This window comes from Delphinapterus leucas, chromosome 2 (genome assembly GCF_059928025.1).
Source record: "Delphinapterus leucas isolate spDelLeu-1000000601 "Yukka" chromosome 2, BTC_Dleu_Yukka2, whole genome shotgun sequence".
Lineage (NCBI taxonomy): Eukaryota > Metazoa > Chordata > Mammalia > Artiodactyla > Monodontidae > Delphinapterus > Delphinapterus leucas.
In genome coordinates, this window is record NC_143130.1 from 113,020,393 (window position 1) to 113,045,059 (window position 24,667).

The window sequence follows — 24,667 nt, forward strand, 5'->3', positions numbered from 1 at the left end:
CTAGAAAATATAACACTGTCAATAGAAAACGGTCTCAGAAATTATGAGATTTGGTAATGTGGGACAATATTAGCTTTCCCACCCTAGGAATGATAAAACTCTAAAATACCAAAAAAAAAAATTAATAAACACTAAACTATAAAACAATTAAATGACATAAAATGAAATGAATGAGTATATAGGATGGGAAGATTCCATATTTTAAAATCTAAATCTCTCCACCTTGAATTAACTGATAATCAGGTTAAGAATCATACAGTCAGGGGCTTCCCTGGTGGCGCAGTGGTTGAGAATCTGCCTGCCAATGCAGGGGACACGGGTTCGAGCCCTGGTCTGGGAGGATCCCACATGCTGTGGAGCAACTGGGCCCGTGAGCCACAACTACTGAGCCTGCGTGTCTGGAGCCTGTGCTCCGCAACGAGAGGCCACAACAGTGAGAAACCCATGCACCACGATGAAGAGTGGCCCTCGCTCGCCACAACTAGAGAAAGCCCTCACACAGAAATGAAGACCCAACACAGCCAAAAATAAATAAATAAATATATTAAAAAAAACAACAAAAAAATCATACAGTCAGAACTGGAAATGACCTTAAAGTTCTATTAGTTGAATCCATTGAATTTACAGGCAAAACTAGCACATTCTATGCAGTAATACCTTATGCCCACTCTGAGGTAGAAGGTAAACAGGCTACAGCTCTGCTTTCCCCATCAGTGTGATGTGGGGGCTTTCATATCATAGAAACACTAAGATGCAACCTTCCAGGAGAATGAAAATGCCTACATCAATTTGAACACAATTTTAGCAGTTCTCCCACCATTGTGATCCTCAGTTTGAAACACCAGTGATATCATACCAGGATAAAATCAGAGACACACTCCACTAAACATTCATGAGCACGCAAGACTTTGTCTTCTTAACAAGTTGCGTGAAAGTAACTTACCAATTAAGGACTGTTTTGTTTGTTTTGTTTTGTTTTGTTCTGTTTTTGGCTACACCACACAGCTGTGGGATCTTAGTTCCTGGGCTAGGTACTGAACCCAGGGCGCTCGGCAGTGAAAGCACAAGAGTCCTAACCACTGGACCACCAGGGAATTCCCTAGAGACTGTTTTTTGTTTTGTTTTGTTTGTTTGTTTTTTGTGGTACGCGGGCCTCCCACTGCTGCGGCCTCTGCCGCCGCGGAGCAACAGGTTCCGGACGCGCAGGCCCAGCGGCCACGGCCCACGGGCGCAGCCGCTCCGCGGCATGTGGGATCCTCCTGGACCGGGGCACGAACCCGCCTCCCCTGCATCGGCAGGCGGACTCCCAACCACTGTGCCACCAGGGAAGCCCCCTAAAGACTGTTTTGAAACAGTATTATTCTTTGAAACTTCTATTGATACTGACCTAAGAATTTTTAATTATTAATGACACTGTTCCCTGGCAACACATATATATCATAACCTCTCTAGATTTGTAGCCCAAAGAAAAGAAACCATTTGTAAAGAAATACATTCTGTGACCTGGTAACCTCTGGTTCAGTAAATTAAAATCTTGAAATTTCCTATTCTTAGCTGGGAGCAGTCACTATTACCTTCTAACCATACTTACAACATTTAATCATAGGGTATAAAAGAAATTTTCTAAATTTAAAATGAACATTTTCATAACACATAAAATTTTTATAAAGACAAAGTATTAATTCCCAGGCATTTTGTAGGAGATTAATAAGAAAATTTTTGTAATGTACACCAAAGACTTTGTACACATCACATACTTTCTGCTCTGGGATCTCTCATCTTACCCAAATATCTGAGATCCCATCCCAGTGTCTAAGACCTGATGTTACAATTTTCTTCCTCAGGACCCACCTCTTGACACAAAATCATTTCTCTATCTTACAGTTCCTTTCTGAATTTTTAAACTCTGTCTTCCATCTTCAGAGTGCTGCAAAATTCTACTCTGCTTACAAAATCTGTGGGTCCTGCTTTCTCTATTTTTTTCTTTTTTTAAAAAATTAATTAATTTATTTTTGGCTGTATTGGGTCTTTGTTGCTGCACATGGGCTTTCTCTAGTTGCCGCAAACAGGGGCTACTCTTCTTTGCGGTGCTCAGGCCTCTCATTGTGGTGGCTTCTCTTGCTGCGGAGCATGGGCTCTAGGCGCGCAGGCTTCAGTAGTTGTGGCGCACAGGCTCAGTAGTTGTAGCGCGTGGGCTCTAGGGCACAGGCTCAGTTGTTGTGGTGCACAGGCTTAGCCACTCCGCGGCATGTGGGATCTTCCTGGAACAGGGCTCGAACCTGTGTCCCCTGCATTGGCAGGCGGATTCTTAACCACTGTGCCACCAGGGAAGCCCTCTATTTCTAAACTCATGCTCATTTAGCACTGACCATGTTTCTCCCCATTTTTTTCTCATCTGACTCTAGCCATACAGGAGAGTTGCACTCACCCCATTCTTATCTGTTGGTCTAGAATGTGCAACTAATAGTATATAATAAAAAACATGGAGTCATAATAACTCCCATATGCCCTGCTAGTCACTCTTCCCAAGCCAATAACAAAGCAGGCAGCTTAGTTAATGTAATATTTAGATTAGCAGTGAAAAGAGAGATCTTTCTCCCTCTTGTACTCTGAATAAATAAATTAGTCTGACCAAATGAAGAAATGTGGTGTAACATGATTTATTTGGGTCAGAGCTGACACTGGTAAGACAAAGCCTCCTTATCTGCTTATAGAAACTGAAGCAGAGGTCAACAGCCACATCCTCTGATTCGTATGCCACGCATGAACACCATGGGGAAGAACTTGAACCCGGTCTTCAATAGGAGTCCAAACATATACTAATATGTCTTATAGACAAAAAGGGAGTAAAAATAGAAGCCAGACTACACAGAGAAACAAACGTTCTCCTAAGAGAACACCTAAGAGAAGCATCAGGAGTCAGGTTTAAACCTAGCTTTGCCAAGCAAATACAAGCACCCCATCTAGGGGACGGAGTTCCAGAAACAGAGTGTTGGTTCAGGAAAGCTGAAAACTCAGTGTCACTCAGGACATGGTCTCATTTCCATGGGACCACCACCACTAACAATCTGGACACTAGAAAGGAAGGTATTTCCTCGCTGGATGGAAAGAAATTGTACTCCCCAAGTGGAGGCTGTTAGAAACTATCCCAAGGGGCCTCTGAGACACTGTGAAATGTAGTAGATGAGCACACGTGTGTCATCCCTACCAAAGGGACAGGGACCTGGAGGCACATTAGGAACAAAAACAAAGGTGCAGCTGCAGTAAACAGAAGCAGAGGCAGAAACTGGGGCTGTAGTTTTGAGTGCACTCGCCTCCTTTGGAAGCACCTGCAGATCCCGCACGCAGGAGAGTGGGGAAGCACTGTTCTATCTGGGAGGTGAAGTCTGTTGACCCACTGTGCCCAGGAATCAGTAACTAAAGGGCTCTTACTGAGGATCCCTTAACTGGGGGATTTAGGGTAATGGCAGGAAGTAATAGCTAAGTGCAAATCAAGGGGCCACATAGACTAGAGAAAAGCAAAATGTTTGCCCCACAAAATACTTTTTTGGAAAGAAGTAAACTATTTTTCAACAAACGTGAAAATTCAAAGTAACCAAATGACGGCTTTTATTGGCAGGATGAGAAGTTTAAGGTCGAGAATGAACAGGGGGTGAGGGTGGGCATCAGGTAAACATACCAATCCGAGATCCCTTTCCATTGAAAAGTAGCATTCAAAAGTGCAAATTACACGCGAACTAGATCTATTCACACTTCAGTGAACATTAAATTATCCAAACTGATAGAGTGATGGAGGAAGAAGAGTCTAAAGTGTTAATCCTGGAGAAAGGAGTCCATCATTTGAGGAAACTGGCAGCACACAGAGGTCAATGGAGAGGTAATACATTCCCAGTTGACAGAACAGAGGCAACATGGCACTTGAAGAAAGATAAATAAAGATTTTCGGGGAAGGCTTCTAAAGCAAACTTAAAAGCCCCCATAAACTACAGTGCCTGGATTTCTAGAGAAAACTGCTTCTATGAAAGATCATTTTGATGTAGCAATTGACTTTCTGCTAAGGGTCGCTAATGATAAGAATTAGAGCAAGAATCACATTAGACAGATATAGTATGTATAAATAAATCAACAAACAATTTTAACGCATGTATTCGAGGTCCCATTATTTTTATATGGGGCCTTTTCCCCACAAAGGCCAGTATCATTTTTTATTTTTTGCGGTACGTGGGCCTCTCACTGTTGTGGCCTCTCCCGTTGAGGAGCACAGGCTCCAGACGCGCAGGCTCAGTGGCCATGGCTCACGGGCCCAGCCGCTCCGCGGCATGTGGGATCTTCCCGGACCGGGGCACGAACCCGTGTCCCCTGCATCAGCAGGCGGACTCTCAACCACTGCGCCACCAGGGAAGCCCAAGACCAGCATCATTTTATCTTTGTCTTTTAGGTATATTATATAAATTCCATTTAGGTCGAAATAAATTGTATATAGCTGTTCATGAAGGACTTAATTCCCTTTGAATAAACTATTTGTCCTTTTTTAAAGGAAAACAAAAGATGCAGAGATGTAGATATAGGAATCCCTAATTCAAGAACGTAAACCAATTTTTTTTTTGTTCATTAGTGTTCTTTTTTTGTCAGCTTTCAGTATCTTTACACCTTCCGTAATGCTCAGTTCTATTCACGTACACTCTATTGTTCGCCTTGTTTCAACTACTGGCAAAATCACAAAACAGAAGACAAAGGAAGTCATAATATTCTATCAGTTCAAATCAATGGACCATGCATTTAGGAAGGATTCAAGACTGCTTTTGCAAGATGATCCTGGAACACAAAAACATGATGAATATATCAAAAATATTTCTCACATACGGCCTGCCATAAAAAGATTGTTTGAATTAAAAGGATTGTTTGAATTAAACATCATTATTGCTCTGTTGTCAGCATGTTAGAATATAGAGATAAGCCACACACATGCCTAAGCTCTGTCATGATCTGTAAATTACTGTTATATTTGCTATTGCTGTTTTTTTTATTGTTTAATATTTTCCAGTGCACAATAACACAGACCTTGGATCCTATTTTTGACAGAATTCATTTTTCTTCAACTTGTAAGAGACAAATTCTGAGTGATCCTTTGAACCCCTCAAATGTTTCAAAATGCATGCTGATGAATTATACTGTCGAGGACAGGGGCTGTCACTGACATGGTATTTTGTCATATAAAATGTCAGCAAGGTTAAGGATCTTTGCTATTATTTAAAGGGCTCATTGTGATAGAAATACCAGCTTCATTTCACAAAACTATGCATCAATTTTTCAATAATTTAGGATTGACCTACCTAGTTTGTAGATCATAAAAATTTTAGAGATATAAAGAATCTAAAAATTATCTTATTGAAACCCTTCCTATTTTCTATGAGGAATCAGTTTGGCCCAAAGTTTAAAAGGTTTGCCCAAGGTCATACAACCAAAAAACAGGCTGGGGGACCTAGAATCTGCCTTTTTGCTCCATTCCTAAGTTCCTTCTACTGTGTGTGACATCTCATTTTCTGACCAGCTATACTTATTAGAAAATTTACTATAAGAAGAGCAAGAAACTCAATGCTGATCTTTACTCTAGTTTCAATAGAAAATATTAATTGGCTTTGGATATAATCTATGGTTTGTTTTATTGGCTCTCATTAAAGTCCTATTAGAATTTGTATATTTTAAAATTTCACTAACTCCTAAGTGAACACGAATGGAAGGATTCAGACTGTAGACTTTCTAAATGTGTCAGAAAAAAACGTGCAAATTAGAGGATCCAGGCATAAGGTGTATACCTGGTTATGCTGTTGACAGTTACATGGTCAGATCATTGTGTTCCAGCTTTTAAATCAAGTGTTTCCATGTGCCATAAGATAGCAGGAAAATGTGATCCTATGATCTGCCATCCATCTGGAAGTTGTATCTGATAGAAACATAAAGTTAAATCCTGAGAAAATAATTAATATACATTTTTTCCCACAAAGCTTGCTGTGTTAGCTAAGGTCTGCTCCAAACAGAAACACCTGAAAACCATGACTGAGTCTACACAGACTAAACAAAAAAGAAACATTAATTTGATGGCTGTGGATAGCCACATTTAAGAATTTTGACTGAAAGAAAGTTAGGTATGCAGGGTAAACTATTTGGATAACCATTTAGCCAAGTGACAGAAGCAGAAATTAATGGTAAAAGAAGAAATGCTTTGTTAAAAATAAATACTGGAATTAAAAAAGAAACATCCTGCCCCAACGTTCATTGCAGCACTATTTACAACAGCCAATATATGGAAGCAACCTAAATGTCCATCGACAGAGGAATGGATAAAGATGTGGCACATATATACAATGGAATATTGCTCAGCCATAAAAAAGAATGAAATAATGCCATTTGGAGCAAGATGGATGGACCTAGAGATCATCATACTAAGCAAAGTAAGTCAGACAGAGAAAGACAAATATCAAATGATATCACCCATATGTGGAATCTAAATTTAAAAAAAAAAGAAAAGAAACAAATGAACTTATTTGCAAAACAGAAATGGACTTACAGATATTGAAAACAAACTTATGGTTACCAAAGGGGAAATGTGGTAGGGAGGGATAAATCAGAAGCCTGGGATGAACACATACACACATACCACTATATATATTGGGTAAGGTAGATAACCAACAAGGACCTACTGCATAGCACAGGGAACTCTACTCAGTATTCTGTGATAACCTATGTGAGAAAAGAATATGAAAGAGAATGAATATATGTACATGTATAACTGAATCACTTTGCTGTACACCTGAAACTAACAAAACATTGTAAATCATCTATACTCCAAAAAAAGAAAATAAAGTAAAAAAAAAATTGGAGCAATCATTGCAGAATTGAATTTGGAAATATTACTCATGAGCATTTAAAATGTTTTTTTTATCCAAGTAATTCACTTTCAGATTTATATGCTAAATAAAATATCATGGATAAGCAATAAAACAAACATCCTGAATACGAGACTGTGAACTTCAGATTTCTACTCAGAAGAGGAAGAAATATGTGTTATTATAAATTTTTCTCCACATATTAGATTACAAAGAGGTAGAAATCTATTCAGTAACTATAGAGCAACTACTAGGTTCAAGACGCTGTTTTAGGCAATGAGCAGGGTTTTGGCAGAAAATAAAAGGCAAGATCCCTGTTCTCAGGCAGGTTAGCATTCTATTAAAGCAAGGCAGCATATAAAAGTGAAGAAATTCATGGAATGATATTCCTATTCTTTTGTTCTCCAAGTGTCAGGTTTCCATTTCTAAACCAAAAGAGAATGAGACAAGTAAAGGGTGAAAAAAATCTACATCTCTTTTCATATTTGATTTCTTTTCCTGCCAGAAAATTATCCAGTGATTGTCTATAATATTTTGATTTCATCTCCCTAAATATGAATACCGATTAAGGCACATTAAATGTTTTTCATATGAATGAAACAATTTTATAGTTAATTAAACAAACATGGAGGGGCAGAGTCAAGATGGCAGAGTAGGAGTATGTGGAGTTTGCATCTCCTCACAACTAGGGCACCTACCAGGCACTGGTGGGGGACCTTGGACACCTAAGGGGATGGGAGGAACCCCCAAGCAACCAGGTAGGACATGGGGGGAGGGAGGGGGAAGGAGAAGTGGAGACCAAAAGGGACAAGTGCCCCTGAGGGGCAACTGGGGGAGGAGAGGGGTTCCCATGCCCAGAGGGGCCCACACACAGTGAGGTGATCAATGGGAACAGAGAGACCCTTGCAGCATAGAAGGATCAGAAGGAAAAGCCAGCATTTCCCCCGCCCACTCTGACCCCCAGGAACCTGCTGAGGTCCCGGGCCTGACACTCCACACTCCGAGGCCCCTTCCAGCTGTTGTGAGCCTAGGCCCCACCCCAGCCTAAGCCCCGACTCCACCTGAGCACTGCCCCCACAGCCAAGGCCTTTTTCAGTTTTTTGTTTGTTGTTTTTTTTTTTTTGCTGTTGTGGTTCCCTTTCACCTTGTTTTTGTTGTATCATTTATCTTTTTACCTTTTTAAAATAAATTTTCAAATAAATTTTTTTCTAATTTTATTTTTTATTCTTTGTTATTGTTCTGCTCCTTTTTGTTTGTTCTCCCCCCCTTTGTTTTTACCTTGCTTTTCTGTTTTACCTTGCTTTTCTTTCACTTGTATTTTTAATTTTTCTAACAAATTTTTTATTTTTCTAATTTTATTTATTTATTATTCTTTGTTATTGTTCTGCCTTTTTTTTTTTTTTCCCATGCCACGTGGCTTGTGGAATCTTGGCTCCCAGGGCAGGGGTTGGGCCTGAGCTCCTGTGGTGGGAGTGCTGAGTCTCAACCCCTGGACTAACAGAGAACCTCAGACCCCAGAGAATATTAATAGGAGTGAGGTCTCCCAGAAGTCCTCATCTCGGCACCAAGACCTGGCTCTACCCTACTGCCTACAAAACTCCAGTGCTAGAAGCCTCATGCCAAACAACCATTAATACAGGAACACAGTGCCACCCATCAAAAACAAAATGAGATGACAAAAATATGTTACAGATGATGGAGTAAGGTAAAAACCTGTAAGACCAAATAAATGAAGAGGAAATAGGCAACCTATCTGAAAAAGAATTCAGAGTAATGGTAGTAAAGATGATCCAAAATCTCAGAAATAGAATGGAGGCACACATCGAGAAAATACAAGAAATGTTTAACAAAGATCTAGAAGAACTAAAAGAACAAACAAACAGAGATGAACAACACAATAACTGAAATGAAAAATGCTCTAGAAGGAATAAGTGACCTGGAAGATAGAATAGTGGAAATAACTGCTGAGGAGCAGAATAAAGAAAAAAGAATGAAAAGAATTGAGAACAGTCTCAGAGACCTCTGGGACAACATTAAATGCACGAACATTCGAATTATAGGGGTCCCAGAAGAAGAAGAGAGAAAGAAAGGGTCTGAGAAAATATGTGAAGAGATTATAGTCGAAAAATTCCTTAACATGGAAAAGGAAATAGCTACCCAAGTCCAGGAAATGCAGAGAGTCCCATACAGAATAAACCCTAGGAGAAACACACCATGACACAGATTATTCAAACTACAAAAATTAAATTCAAAGAAAAAATATTAAAAGCAGCAAGGGAAAAGCAACAAATAACATGCAAGGGAATCCCCATAAGGTTATCAGCTGTTTTTTCAGCAGAAACGCTGCAGGCTGGAAGGGAGTAGCAAGATATATTTAATGGGATGAAAGGGAAAAACCTACAACCAAGATTACTCTACCCAGCAAGGACCTCATTCAGATTTGACAGGGAAATCAAAAGCTTTACAGACAAGCAAAACCTAAGAGAATTCAGCAACACCAAACCAGCTTTACAACAAATGCTAAAGGAATTTCTCTAGGCGGGAAACACAGAGAAGAAAAAGACCCACAAAACAAACCCAAAACAATTAAGAAAATGGTAATAGGAACATACATGATAATTACCTTGAATGTAAATAGATTAAATGCTCCAACCAAAAGACATAGACTGGCTGAATGGATACAAAAACAAGACTTGTATATATGCTGTCCACAAGAGAACCATTTCAGACCTAGGGACACATACGGACTGAAAGGGATGGAAAAAGATATTCAGTGCAAATGGAAATCAAAATAAGCTGGAGTAGCAATACTCATATCAGATAAAATAGACTTTAAAATAAAGACTGTTACAGGAGATAAGGAAGGACAATACATAATGATCAAGGGATGAATCCAAGAAGAAGATATAACAATTTTAAATATTTATGCACCCAACATAGAAGCACCTTAATACATAAGGCGAATGCTAACAGCCATAAAAGGGAAAATCGACAGTAACACAATAATAGTGGGGGATTTTAACACCCCACTTACACCAATGGACAGATCACCCAGGAATAAAATAAATAAGGAAACACAAGCTTTAAATAACACAATAGACCAAATAGACTTAATTGCTATTTATAGGACATTCCACCTGAAAGTGGCAGAATACACTTTCTTCTCAAGTGCACACAGAACATTCTCCAAGATAGATCACATCTTGTGTCACAAGTCAAGCCTCGGAAAATTGAAATTGTATTAAGCAACTTTCCCGACCACAACTCTATGAGATTAGAGATAAATTACAGGAAAAAAAACTGTAAAAAACACAAACACATGGAGGCTAAACAGTGTGCTGCTAAATAACCAACAGATCACTGAAGAAATCAAAGAGGAAATTTTAAAATACATAGAAATAAGTGACAATGAAAATACAACAACCCAAAACCTATGGGACACAGCAAAAGCAGCTCTAAGAGGGAAATATAAAGCAATTCAATCTCACCTTAAGAAACAAGAAACATGTCAAATAAACAATCTAACCTTACACCTAAAGCACCTAGAGAAAGAAGAACAAATAAAATCCAAAGTTAGTCGAAGGAAATCATAAAGTTCTGAGCAAAAATAAATGAAACAGAAATGAAGAAAACAATAGCAAAGGTCAATAAAACTAAAAGTTGGTTCTTTGAGAAGATAAACACAATTGATAAACCTTTAGCCAGACTCATCAAGAAAAAAAGGAGAGGACTCAAATCAATAAAAATAGAAATGAAAAAGGAGAAACCACAATTGACACTGCAGAAATACAAAGCATCCTAAGAGACTACTACAAGCAACTCTATGCCAATAAAATGGACAACCACAAAGAAATGGACAATTTCTTGGAAAGGTACAATTTTCTAAGACTGAACCAGGATGAATTAGAAAATATAAACAGACCTATCACAAATAATGAAATTGAAACCATAATTTGAAATCTTCCAATAAACAAAAGTTCAGGGCCAGATGGCTTCACAGGTGAATTCTATCAAACATTTAGAGAAGAGCTAACACCTATTCTTCTCAACCTCTTCCAAAAAACTGCAGAGGGAGGAACACTCCCAAACTCATTCTACAAGGCCAATATCACCCTGATACCAAAATCAGACAAAGATATCAGAGAAAAAGAAAATTACAGACCAATATCACTGATGAACATAGATGCAAAAATCCTGAACAAAATACTAGCAAACAGAATCAACACAATAAAAGGATCATACACAATGATCAAGTGGGATTTATCCCATAAATGCAAGGATTCTTCAATATAGGCAAATCAATCAATGTGATACACCATATTAACAAATTAAAAAATAAAAACCATTTGATTATCTCAATAGATGCAGAAAAACTTTTGACAAAATTCAACACCCATTTACGATAAAATCTCTCAAGAAAGTGGGCAGAGAGGGATCCTACCTCAACATAATAAAGGCCATATACAACAAACCCACAGCAAACTTCATTCTCAATAGTGAAAAACTGAAAGCATTTCCTCTAAGGTCAGGAAAAAGACAAGAATGTCCACTCTCACCACTATTATTCAACATAGTTTTGGAAGTCCTAGCCATGGCAATCAGAGAAGAAAAAGAAATAAATGGAATACAAATTGGAAAAGAAGAAGTAAAACTGTCACTGTTTGTAGATGACATGATAGTATACATAAATAATCCTAAAGATGCCACCAGAAAACTACTAGAGCTAATCAATGAATTTGGTAAAGTTTCAGGATACAAAATTAATACACAGAAATCTCTTGCATTCCTATACACTAACAATGAAAGATCAGAAAGAGAAATTAAGGAAATAATACCATTTACCATAGCAACAAAAAGAATAAAATACTAGAAATAAACCTACCTAAGGAGGTAAAAGACCTGTACACAGAAAACTGTAGGACACTGATGAAAGAAATCAAAGACAACACTAACAGATGGAGAGATATACCATGTTCTTGGATTGGAAGAATCAATATTGTGAAAATGACTATACTACTCAAAGCAATCTACAGATTCAATACAATCCCTATCAAATTACCAATGGCATTTTTCACAGAACTAGAACAAAAAAATTTTACAATTTGTATGGAAACACAAAAGACCCCAAATAGTCAAAGCAATCTTGAGAAAGAAAAATGCAGCTGGAGGTATCAGGCTCCCCAACTTCAGACTATACTACGAAGCTACAGTAATCAGGACATTATGGTACTGGCACAAAAACAGAAATATAGATCAATGGTACAGGATAGAAAGTCTGGAGATTAACCCACGCACACCTATGGTCACCTAATCTATGACAAAGGAGGCAAGAATATACAATGGAGAAAAGACAGCCTCTTCAATAAGTGGTGCTGGGAACACTGGACAGCTACATGTAAAGGAGTGAAATTAAAATACTCCATAACACCATACGCAAAAATAAACTCAAAATTGATTAAAGACCTAAATGTAAGACCATACACTATAAAACTCTTAGAGGAAAACATAGGAAGAACACTCTTTGACATAAATCAGAGCAAGACCTTTTCTGGCCTATCTCCTAGAGCAATGAAAATAAAAACAGAAGTTTTTAAATGGAACCTAATTAAACTTAAAAGCTTTTGAGCAGCAAAGGAAACCATAAACAAGACCAAAAGACAACCCTCAGAATGGGAGAAAATATTTGCAAATGAAGCAACGGACAAAGGATTAATCTCCAAAATATACAAAAAGCTCATGCAGCTCAATATCAAAAAAACAAACAACCTAATCAAAAAATGGGCAGAAAACCTAAATAGACATTTCTCCAAAGAAAACATACAGATGGCCAAAAGGCACATGAAAAGATGCTCAACATCACTAATCATTAGAGAAATGCAAATCAAAACTAGAATGAGGTGTCACCTCACACTGGTCAGAATGGCCATCATCAAAAAATATGTCACTACTGGGCATATACCCTGAGAAAAAACCATAATTCAAAAAGACACATGTACCCCAATGTCCATTGCAGCACTATTTACAATAGCCAGGTCATGGAAACAACCTAAACGTCCATCAACAGATGAATGGATAAAGAAGATGTGGTACATATACAGAATGGAATATTACTCAGCCATAAAAAGGAATGAAATTGGGTCATTTGTAGAGATGTGGAGGGACCTAGAGTCTGTCATACAGACTGAAGTAAGTCAAAAAGAAAAAAACAAATATCATATATTAACGCATATATGTGGAATCCAGAAAAATAGTACAGATTAACCTATTTCCGGCACAGGAATAGAGATGCAGAAGTAGAGAATGGACGTGTGGACATGGGTGGGGGGGGAAGGGAGGTTGGGATGAATTGGGAGATTAGGTTCGACATAAATACACTACCATGTGTAAAATAGATAGCTAGTGGGAACCTGCTATAAAGCACAGGAAGCTCAGCTCGGTGCTCTGTGATGACCTAGATGGGTGGGATGTGTGTGTGGGGGGGTGGGTGATGGGAAGGAGGTTCCGAGAGGGAGGGGATATATGTATACATATAGCTGATTCACTTCATCGTACAGCAGAAATGAATACAACACTGTAAAGCAATTATACTCCAATATAAATAAATAAATAAACAAACAAACAAACATGGATTGAGCATCTACTACTTGCCAGGTACTTCCACAGGGACTGGGAATACACATTTCAAGAACTCATATGGAGTTAAGACAAATAATTACAGACAATTATCTCCACTTCCTGGAAGCATTAATATCCTTGTCCTAAGAAAACAGAGATAATAACAATCTCTAAATAATGTTTAACAACACTATTTTTAATAATGCCATTTTCACCACCATTTTAATCGTACATTCATAGTGTCCAATCCTTACAACTTTATATATGTTATTTTTTCCTGCTTTATAGATGAGGAACCAGGTTGATACAGAGTAAATATTTTCTAAGGCTACACAGGTGGTAAACACTAAAGCCAGGAATATTTCTTTAGTCAGCCTACTCCAAGGCCTACACTTCTACCAAACTCCTCAGGGTTCTTATTATTACAACACCTTACTATTTCCAAGCATTTAAGAACCTCTTTATATTTGCTCAAAACTTCAAATAAATTAAAGAAAGTGATCTGTGTAGAGAGTGCTTTTATGGCACTGCCCCCACAAAACATGGAAATGGAGACCCCAAAATGACTTGCCTCCCATGAAATGATGTGCCCTATTGTGTAGGAGTGTGCTTTACTCCTAAGAAACGAGATGCATGCAAATCATTTCCATGTTGTAGGCAGGCTTCTGAGCAATATGTAAATAAGCAAGAGAAAAAATACCCACATTAATAAACAGCCCCTTGGATATATGAAACCCATCTGCAACATTAGGTAAAGAGTTTGTATACTGTGCAGTCAGACGGGATGTCCATATTGCATTCCTCAGTGTCTGTAAGGGAAAACAGAATGATGGTTCAGGTAGGGCGGTGCCATATGGCTGAATCCATGAAAATATCACAGAGTTTTTTTTTTTCAGCAACTGTGATCGGTCCATGTAAGCAAGGATCAAGTCTCTGCAAATAGAATTATGACACTCCAAGTTTCATCCTGTTTCCAAGGTCTCTTTCTCACACATCCTGCTGAGATGAACCTATAATATTTCTCTGCACGTGGATTGAGTTCTCCTAAAATAGGGGATGGCAACCAAAGGGAAATTGCAAGTAGAAGAGACACAAGCAACAGAAATGGCCCAAAGTGAGAATCACAGATTGACAATACAACATGTGCCAGTGAGCCCATGGCTGACATTATCAAGTAAGATGACTCAGAGGGGGAGAAAAATCCACCAAAGGAACCGTAAACTCACACCAAACAGGAAATGACTGATTAAAGATATAACAGAAATATAAAACCAGGACCCAAGTTGAGTCTTACATCTTTAGCTGTACCCTCCTAGGACAGGACTATAATATGTAACAGCACCTATACTTGCCACTCTCTTGGAATAAGAAAATAACAGGCATGCTGTCATTTCTTTTCTCTTAATTACTCTACTTATATTTTCTTATTCTTTTCCAAATGAGATTTGGGGTTCAATTTTGTTATAACTAAAAAGCAAGAATTAAGGATGACAATCTGAATAGAGTAAGTCAAGTTAGCTGTGAGTTTTGCAAAGTGTTCACCTCACCCTCTCTTATACGCCTCAGATTCTAGATAAAATAGACTGCTTCTTTTAGCTGCTATTAGCATCTGCTTTGGGAAAGGTGACTTTCAAAGTCTTTAGTAATATTTTTGCAAACTCTACTATACAACCCAAGCAACTCCACAACCTTTGGCTAGGTTTTGCCTAGGTTCGCATTAGAATTTCAACCACTTCATCCCACAAGTGAATTCTACTTTTATTTGACATATTAAGCATAACCACACTTGCTCCCAATGCCCCACTCTGATTTTAACCCTCTAACTGTATTTTAATCAATATTCTGTTTGGAACCTCAAGCCAAGTTGCCCCCTGCTGACAAGGCCACAGAGAGGAAGTAAAGAGGCCTATAACTCCTGAGACCTTGGCCAGTGACAGCAAACAGTTGTATACATAAGTTCTTTCTCTTCAGAACTCTAAGAACAGTCAACTAAATTTCTCTCCCAATCCTGTTTGCTTTGCCTATCATCCAAAATGTAAGCCCCACTAGTCTTTCATTCTTCCCTGTCGTCTCACTTCCTTATCACTATGCCCTTCCTGCTCTCTGAGTCAGTTGTCAAATGAACTCCCTCCACCTCTTTGCCTTAACTGAAATCTGCCTCCCCACTGAGAATAGCTCTTCTCATCCTTCTGTATGTCTTACATGTCTGGAGTTGGGGAGGTAGAATGGAGGGACTAATTAGTATTAAAATTTCCAGGTCTTCACTTCCAGACCATCATCTTCCTCCCTCATATCAAATCTTTCCTCCTTTCAGGCTTTTGCCCTCTAGTCTATCGTGTTTTACTCCTCCTTGCTGTTGTCACTCACTGTATCTTTATTTCCTTCCATTTAACTCCCCATCACTTCTCTACATGTTTTGAACACTTTAGAACCTGGCTCTTTGTCTTCCTATTCACCCCAGTTTTTTTGTTTTTTTTTTTTAAAGATGTTGGAGGTAGGAGTTTATTAATTAATTTATTTATTTTTGCTGTGTTGGGTCTTCGTTTCTGTGCGAGGGCTTTCTCTAGTTGCGGTGAGTGGGGGCCACTCTTCATTGTGGTGCGCGGGCCTCTCACTATCGCGGCCTCTCCTGTTGCGAAGCACAGGCTCCAGACGCGCAGGTTCAATAGTTGTGGCTCATGGGCCTAGTTGCTCCGCGGCATGTGGGATCCTCCCAGACCAGGGCTCCAACCTGTGTCCCCTGCATTAGCAGGCAGATGCTCAACCACTGCACCACCAGGGAAGCCCCACCCCAGTTTTAACCTTCATTCTAACTACCTTCAATTTCCATCAAAACCCCGGTGTCACAGTGATTTGGCTTCCTCAATGTAGTGGGTTTCACTACTCTACTCCAACCTCCCCACAAAAAATGTTTCATCATCCCCAAATTGTCTACCTTAAAACTATGAAAATTCATTACCTTTCTCTCTGATCACATCTATAAACTGTCCAGCTCGTTTATTGTTTTACTCTCACAATTTGTTGACATCCTCAATCTTCCAGTCCACATCTCTCCATTTTCTCCCAGTCTTCAACACCTTGCTGTCACAATGATGGAGAAAATGTCACATATTTGCCCAGTTTTTTTCCACTAGAAATTTATGATCAGAAACTAACATTGCTCTTTTAGTATTACCTGACATTTCTTCCTCATAGTCTGCTTTTTGTCCTCAGCTGTTCTTTTAATACTTAACTACTCTCCCCAAGCTCAAATTCATTCTCTTCAGAATTACCTAGGGAATTACCTCTTTTCTTATGAAGATTAAGAAAAAAAGTCTATAAGGGGGAAATTGTTAGACTTCCTAATTTTCCTACAGTTGTTTTTGTCCCTTAATTGGCGTGGAAGGAAATCCAAAGTTCCCATGTGCCAAGAGGGACTGAAGATTGGCTGAGAGAGCCTGCAGGGGTACAGGGCTCATAAGGCCTGGATGAGAGATAGTTACTGTTCCAACCAGAAACCTGAGGACAACACGCCACATCTTGGAGAAATCACTTGAGCCAAAGGTCCAGGCAGAATTCCATTAAAACTGCAGACTAGTCATCATTGAAGAAACACTGGACACTGTTTGTGACAAGAGACAGGCTTGATAAGTGACATCTGGGGAAGGTGTCAGTGCAGAACCAATTCAGAGCCAGAGCAGGAAGTAGTCCTTTCCTCCCCAACATTGGTGGCAGTTGCCTAAAGTCCCTACAACTTGGAACTGACCCCATAGAGGATAGTGAGAGAGAACCAAAGCAGAAAATGTAAACCTCTCCATGACTGAACTTTTTTTTTTTTTTTTTTTTGCGTGTACGTGGGCCTCTCACCGCTGTAGCCTCTCCCGCTGCAGAGCACAGGCTCCGGACGCGCAGGCCCAGCGGCCATGGCCCACGGGCCCAGCCGCTCCACGGCATGCGGGATCCTCCCGGACCGGGACACGAACCCGTGTCCCCTGCATCGGCAGGCGGACTCCCAACCACTGTGCCACCAGGGAAGCCCCTCATGACTAAACTTTTAACTGTATTAACTAAGTATCAATATAAGTTTAGTTTACTGAACTGATTAAACCTGAAATTGACTATACAGCATTTACCGTAATCAACTGGAGATGGGGACTTTTAATAGAGATAATGTCAATCGTGAGGAAAAAAGTTATATGCATAAATGTGGTTTACTAATTTAAATTAAAAATTCATATAACTACCCATGTCAAAATATATAACACATTTACCCTTGAAACAACAAATCCCACTTGAAGAAATTTTCCCTGAGAAGATACTCAACTATACAAAAAGGGATATGTGTCCTAGGTTGTTCATCATGCACTCATAACAAAAAAGGCATCATTCACAATAAGAAAGGAATGGAGAAAACCAAGGTACCCATAATAAGAAGTTAGTTATGTATTTAACCATAATTCATATACACAATAATATGCAATGAAGAAATTTAAAAGTATATATATCTATATTTATTCCCATAGAAATCTACATAATCAGTAGATTGAAAGGGGAAAACTGACAGCTCCTCCCCATATATGAAGTAGTACATTTTCATTCTTCCCTAATAAACAAATCTACAATATCCACTTGGCCATAGTTCAGTGCTCATTTCCCTATTATGGTCATGGTATGCTTATCAGCATCCTTGCTAACAGTGTCATTGCGATGCCTCATGAGACAATCTCTCCTTTCTTCACATTTAGCAGCAGCAGGAATTTTGTCCTGCCAGAAAGAGAGCAGGGGTGAGGAAACCACATGTTCTAAGAGGACAGTTTTCAACACCTAAGGTGGCCCTACCCATAATTATAGGATTCAAGGTAATGGATTTCACAGCCCACCTCTTAACTGGTGATACTCCCTTGAGTTCCTGTCTTGGATATTTTTCCTTTTCATTTTAAATACTCTATTTGAGTGGTCTTATTCACAACGTGTCTTAGGTACACACACCCAGAAAGAAACCTTGAGATGAGAATTTGTGTGCAAGTGATTCATTAGAGAAATGCTTCCCAGGGAGACCAGTAAGGGAGTGGGGAAGCAGGACAGGAAATGGATCAAATCAAGCAAAGTGCAATTGAGGGCAAAGTCCTGGAGGGCAAATTACATCTCACATTTTGCCCCAACTGGAGGCAAGAGAGCTGGGCTTTGGTACTCCAGTACCACTTGATCATTGGCTAAGGTCTGCCCCTTGGCAGTGAAACAACCAGAGGCTTCCAGCTCTCTGAGCCTGCAGACAAAGCAGCCACAGTTCCTAAGGGCAGCTCTCCACAGGTACAAGCCACCAGATACAAGACCATATGAAAGATGGGGTAGGGGGATGCTGGCTAGAAAATAGAAAATGCAAAAGGGATCCCAGAGGATCTGTGTGCAAAATGTCAGTGTCCACTGTAACACCTACAGCTTCAACCAGTGTGAAAAATTCCAAATCTGTATCATTACTGCAGACCTCGCCCTTGAACTCCAGACCTATACACCTTACTACCTGTTGGACCTCTTCCTTGTCAACCAGGCTTCCCAAACACACCTTGTCCAAAACTGGGCTCACATCCTTATCCTCATGCACTGCTTTTCTCAGTGAATGCCACCTTCATACCCTCAATGGGCCAATCTAGAAAACTCAATTCACCTTGCCAGACACCTCATCCTTTAATTCACCAAGTCCTTGTGATTTTACTTTTTCAATGTATCTCTAATCTATCCTTGACTCCCATACCTTAGTTCCACCTTATTTCTCTTTTCACTGTTCCTTGTTTCCTGTGCCCCCAATAATTCAATCTCCATCACTCTACTGTGGATTATCACTCACAAATTTAAAACTTACTATGTCACTCCTCTGTTTAAAATCTTTCAATGGCTTCTCATTTTGCAGGTTAAAAAACTAAGTACTTGGCATTTCAAATTATATCCATCCTGTTCTAACTCCCAACTAATTTTTCAGACCATTTTATATCCTTAAAATCCTAAACTCAAGACATATGAAACTCTTTGCAGTTTCCCAAAGTTGTTTTGCTCTCTTACTCTTGAGGTAATCAATAAATCAATGAGTACCTATATATTTTAAATACTTAATCCCGACATTACCTCTTCCAAGAGACTTCCTTGGCATTTCCTCCCTTGAGCTGATTAATTTTCCATTTTTGTTCCCCATTGCAACTTGTGTGTACTCTCATGGCAGTATTTATTTGCGTCTAGATTATTAGATGCTTAGGTCTTAAAGGAAATAAATATCTTATTCATCCTTGGCCTACCTAGCACACTGCCTGATGTAACAATGTTCTTGTCATTTTTGCCCAACTTTTGGCTGCTTACCCATGATCAGGCAATATATTGCTATATTGAGTACCAGTGATACAAAGATGAGTAAGGCTGGGTCTCTGCTTACACTCTAATAGGAAAGATTTTCAGATATGAGATTTTTCAAATACAATCCTATGATGAGTTCTGAGTTAGGGGTATCCACTGGGTGCTGTGAGTTTCAAAGAGGAACATTTAGCCTAACCTAGAGGGTTAGGGAAGGCTTGCTATAGAATATAATGTCTGAGCAGAATTTCAGAGGAGAAATAAAGGTTAGCCTGGCAAAGAAATGGTATTCCTCCCAATGTTTCCATTTCAGCTTAAAGCAGTATTATCAACCAACTGTGTCTTGTCCCTAAATGTCACCAAGGAAACAACCAGCCAACTTGGTACAGGAGTAAAATGATAGGCCTTCCTCACCAGAAGTCTAGGTGATTTTATCACTTTGGTTGGATTGTTTCTGAGCCTCAGTGAAGTTAAATACCAAGTAGGCCTATGCATATATTTAAGAGACTCTCTTTAATGTAAACAGTATCTGAATGAACTTTAGTCCCACTCATCCTAGATTTTACTGGGATTAAGCAACTAGCAGGCAAACTTCACATAGCTGATTTTCCATTGCCTTTTTAAAGGTATCACCAGAGTCCAAAATGTTTGCAAGGTTTTTTTAAAATGTTATTGCAATAGGGTAAATTTTTATTATATATGGAAGCTAATCATTTCAGAGTAAACAACAGATGTTTGCACCCTTATTACTGTTTGGTACTGACATCGATATTAAATGATAATATGAAAACATGTCACAGACGTGAATGATGCATTCAAATGTCAGAAATGGAGGAAAAGAAATGTTTAAAATAGAAAATGTAAGAGTCTTGGGAGAGAAGTAAAACTATGAGCACCTTCTTCAGGCAGAGTGCAATACTACCTTTCCACAGAATAATAAAAACCTGGAAAATTCCAAGGTACATTTCTCTTCAAAGGGTCGTTACTGAAGTATAGGTGATTAAAGTTTTCATTTGATTGATTAAGTAATAGCACCTGGTGAAAAATGCAATTGTATCAAAAATAGTAAATTTATTAGATATTATGTATGTTTATAGATATATAGATAGCTAGATAGATGTTCTCATGTTGTATACCATATTTTCTGGACATTGTTTGATATGTTTCGAGAAACCCAACTTAACATATTTAGATATTAAGTGAGTTACCGTACATGTAGTTGCAAATGATGTTCTTAATTTAAATTACCATTATTCAGTATTTTCTGAGAATTAACCTGATTATGCTAAAACATGTACCTAACAAAACAGGCTAGATTTCACCCAGTAAAAACCATTACTAATTTTTTTATTCATGGGTTTTAAAATATTGGGTGCATTTCACTAAATGAAATGTTCTCTTTTTTTCTAGTCATTAGCTCAAAGTGATCAAGATTGATGAAATGGGATATCAAAGGCTTTACCTATACAGATGAGTTCTGTCTCCTTTGAGTGAAGCACAGGCTCTGTGAAAGCAGGCATCTTGTCTGTCTTGTTGAGTTCTGGGTCCTCAGTGCCTATGATAAAGCTCATAACTGTGAAGATGCATGATATATATTTGTTGAATAAATAAGTGTGGAATGAACAAATGAGTGAATGAATGACTAATAAAAGTATTCAGAGTTTTTAAGTTTCCATTAAATTGATATCACCTTGAGCACAGTTTTGAAACTTTCAAGACATTGAAAGTATATTGTAAATCTTAAGTATAATGTCTGTAATAAAATTTGAAGAAAGCTGAGCTCACATTCATTTTTGTTCTCTACACAGAGATTAACAGGCATTGGTTACAGCCTCCTGTTGACCATGAAGGAAAGCCAGGGAGGAAGTTGGCCCATCTTCCCCACCATAACCATTGATTATTGAGCCAGACTTCTTTAAAGTAGACTGTGCAAAACCAGAATTGTTTATTTCCCAAGAGAATAGGAATGATGAAGTGACTTAACTTTGCAGTATAAAGGAATCATTACTGCTGGTGGGAGGTTGTGATCCTTAGCCAGAAAAATGAGGTCCAGATCTAAGGCTTGATGTCTCCTCCACGTGCTTCTGTGTTTCCTCAGATTTTGGACTCTACTCTGAACCTGAAAATATATGTCCTTGGTCATAACAGAAACCATGGAAAAAAGTGGCTGAATCTTTCCAATTCCATGTCTTATGTAGTTGTTAATTTAGGCTCTAGAAGAAGAGCACACGGCTTGAATCTCAACTTGAACTCTTAGGAGCTTGAACTCTGAGAAACTCTTACTTTAGGTAAGTTCCATAACTTTCTCACACCTTAGCACCTGTGAAAATGGGACTAGGGATAGTTTCCCTTCACGGGGTTGTTATGAGAATACTCAGTGATCAGTATACAAGAGCTATTTGTGCTATAGCAGCAGCAAAAGAGCATATGACAATCATTGCTCGGCCAAGATGGACTCATGTAGAGAGAAGCAAACCTCTTTCCTTGAAGGTCCGACACTGGCTGGTGCAGAATCAGGATGCTAAAGCCGAGGCTGTTAAAATAAGCAAGGATATCTTTCACGTGTTAGAAATTAAGGGGAAAGCATCTAAAATGTATTATCCCCCTACGGTATGTCATGCACTTACCACGTGGTTCTTAATGTAAACATCACAACAAATCTAAAGCTCAGTATCATTTTCCAATTTTCAACCACATACAGGCATATGGGGCTGGGAGAGGTCGAGTAATGTGCCAAGCTCACAATCCTGGTAAGTGGCAAAGCTGGGACTCAAACCCAGGTCTGAGTCCATAGTCCATATTGTTTGAATAATGTCCTGGTGCTGCTTCTAGTCCTGGACCTCTCATGCAGGGCCCTCCCCACGCACACACTGTCGTAGCTACTGGAGTAAAACACTCCTGGCAACTATGAGAACAGAAGCACGACGCCCCAGCACTCCTCCACCCCACCATTTACCAGTAGTAAAGCTGACCATCTGAACTCCATCCACCTGCTTCTAATACCTCTCTTTTAATTGAGTCTAAACTTAGGAGAGGTTGTTATTTATTGGCCTCCTCTACAACCCTAAGCACAACTAACTGGAATGGGAAACTTGGTAGAGAGGGACTAGATCTGACTTGGAAAAAAAAAGGCAGTAATTGCTGGCATACTTGGAATATATCAAATAAATCCTGCTTTTACTACTGAATGGCTCATTAGATGGGTTAATTAATTGATTTTTTTTTTCAGATAGCTTTGTGTGCAAGATAAATTTTCTAATCCTTTCTATGTAGGCAACTTTGCTTTGGAGGATGTAAGGAGTGTTGTAGCAAGAGTGTTAGAGTTAAAGATGGATTTTTGACACTGCAAATGACCTATTGCATGACCTCTGGCAAGAGCTACGTGAACAGTAAAAACCAAAAGATATTGTTGATTGAGTTATCATCCTTCTGACTCGCTTTTTAAATCTGAATGTGTATAGACTTTTGAGATTTTTGGAACAGAGAAGCTGAATGACTTCTGTATATCCTATTCCAAATGCATTAATTTTAATGAGACTGAATCAGGTCTATTAAATTTCTTACCACCTTTCTTTTGATAGAAAATACCCTTCTGTTGCATTTACTCTATTCATAATATATTCTGATATTCATCTGCTCTTCTTTCTATTAATATTTCATTCAAATTACAAGGTGACATCATTGTTTACATACTAGTATTTAAACATGTTTCCTGGGGAATATTTTCCCTTTTTATTGTTTAAACAAGGTAATAAGCAGATGAATTTAAATTCAAGCTGAAGATAACTTTTATATACATGTTTTTATTCCACTGACTGCCATATACAACCCAAGATAAATATAACCCCCAAATTCAAAATTCAAAGTATAAGTGGACAGAAGAATATTTATTCTCCGTGAAGTCTAGTTAAGCCTTTGTACGAATTCAAGTAGAGTATTCATGAAATTTTCTGCATAGAAAATGAGAGGTGAATTTGACATTTAAAAGTAATCTTAACCCCTGCACCCCCCAACTATTTTCACAATAATTTCTGCAAAGCATAAGAGGCTTGAGGGACACTTTTTAAAATGGCGATTTATTTCCTGACTCTTTTTCAGAGTTAAGATAAAATTGTGAAAATAAACACTGGAAGTCTGCAAGTTGAAACTTACCCATTGACAAATAACATACATGTCTCCATTGTCAAAAATGTGTTTAAAAAGGAAGAGCTTAACGGTGTCTCATTTTAGCAACCCAGATGTTTGTTGTCAGCTTATCCTATTATTATTAATAGGAATCTAATTGATATCAATTCCTCAACAACTAGGTTAGCGCTTTCTCACTGTTTAACTTTTTCTCTATAGTTGCCACATTTAACTCTTTTTAAAATTCCCTCCAGTCAAATTCTACATGACCTTCTCATCTGTAAAGGTAAGCTGTAAAGATAGCAACTTTGTTTAGAAATACATTTTACCAAGCTTAAATGCTATTGCAGTCTCATCAGCTAGCAAAGGGCAAGCCACACTTCATTTTTTAGATAGCTCACATTGTTTTCCATAATGTAATGACTGGAGCTTGGGATGTTTAAATGGTACTTCACGGTGCAGACGTGGTCTAAACTTCTTCGTGATTATACATATGCTATTCTATGGTGCACACTAATCTCTTCTGCCTTGGGTGTTTTAACAAAATGGCTGAAATTTTCAGCCATTATGGATGAGTTATTCAGCAAATCTGTAAAAGCAATTCCACTTGACAAGCCTATAGTACTACGTTAAGTGATTGAATCTCTTTGATTCCACAATAGCAAGGTCCTTATTATTCCTGCAGGAATTTTACAAGTTCTAAGAATATTTCCAAAATGCCA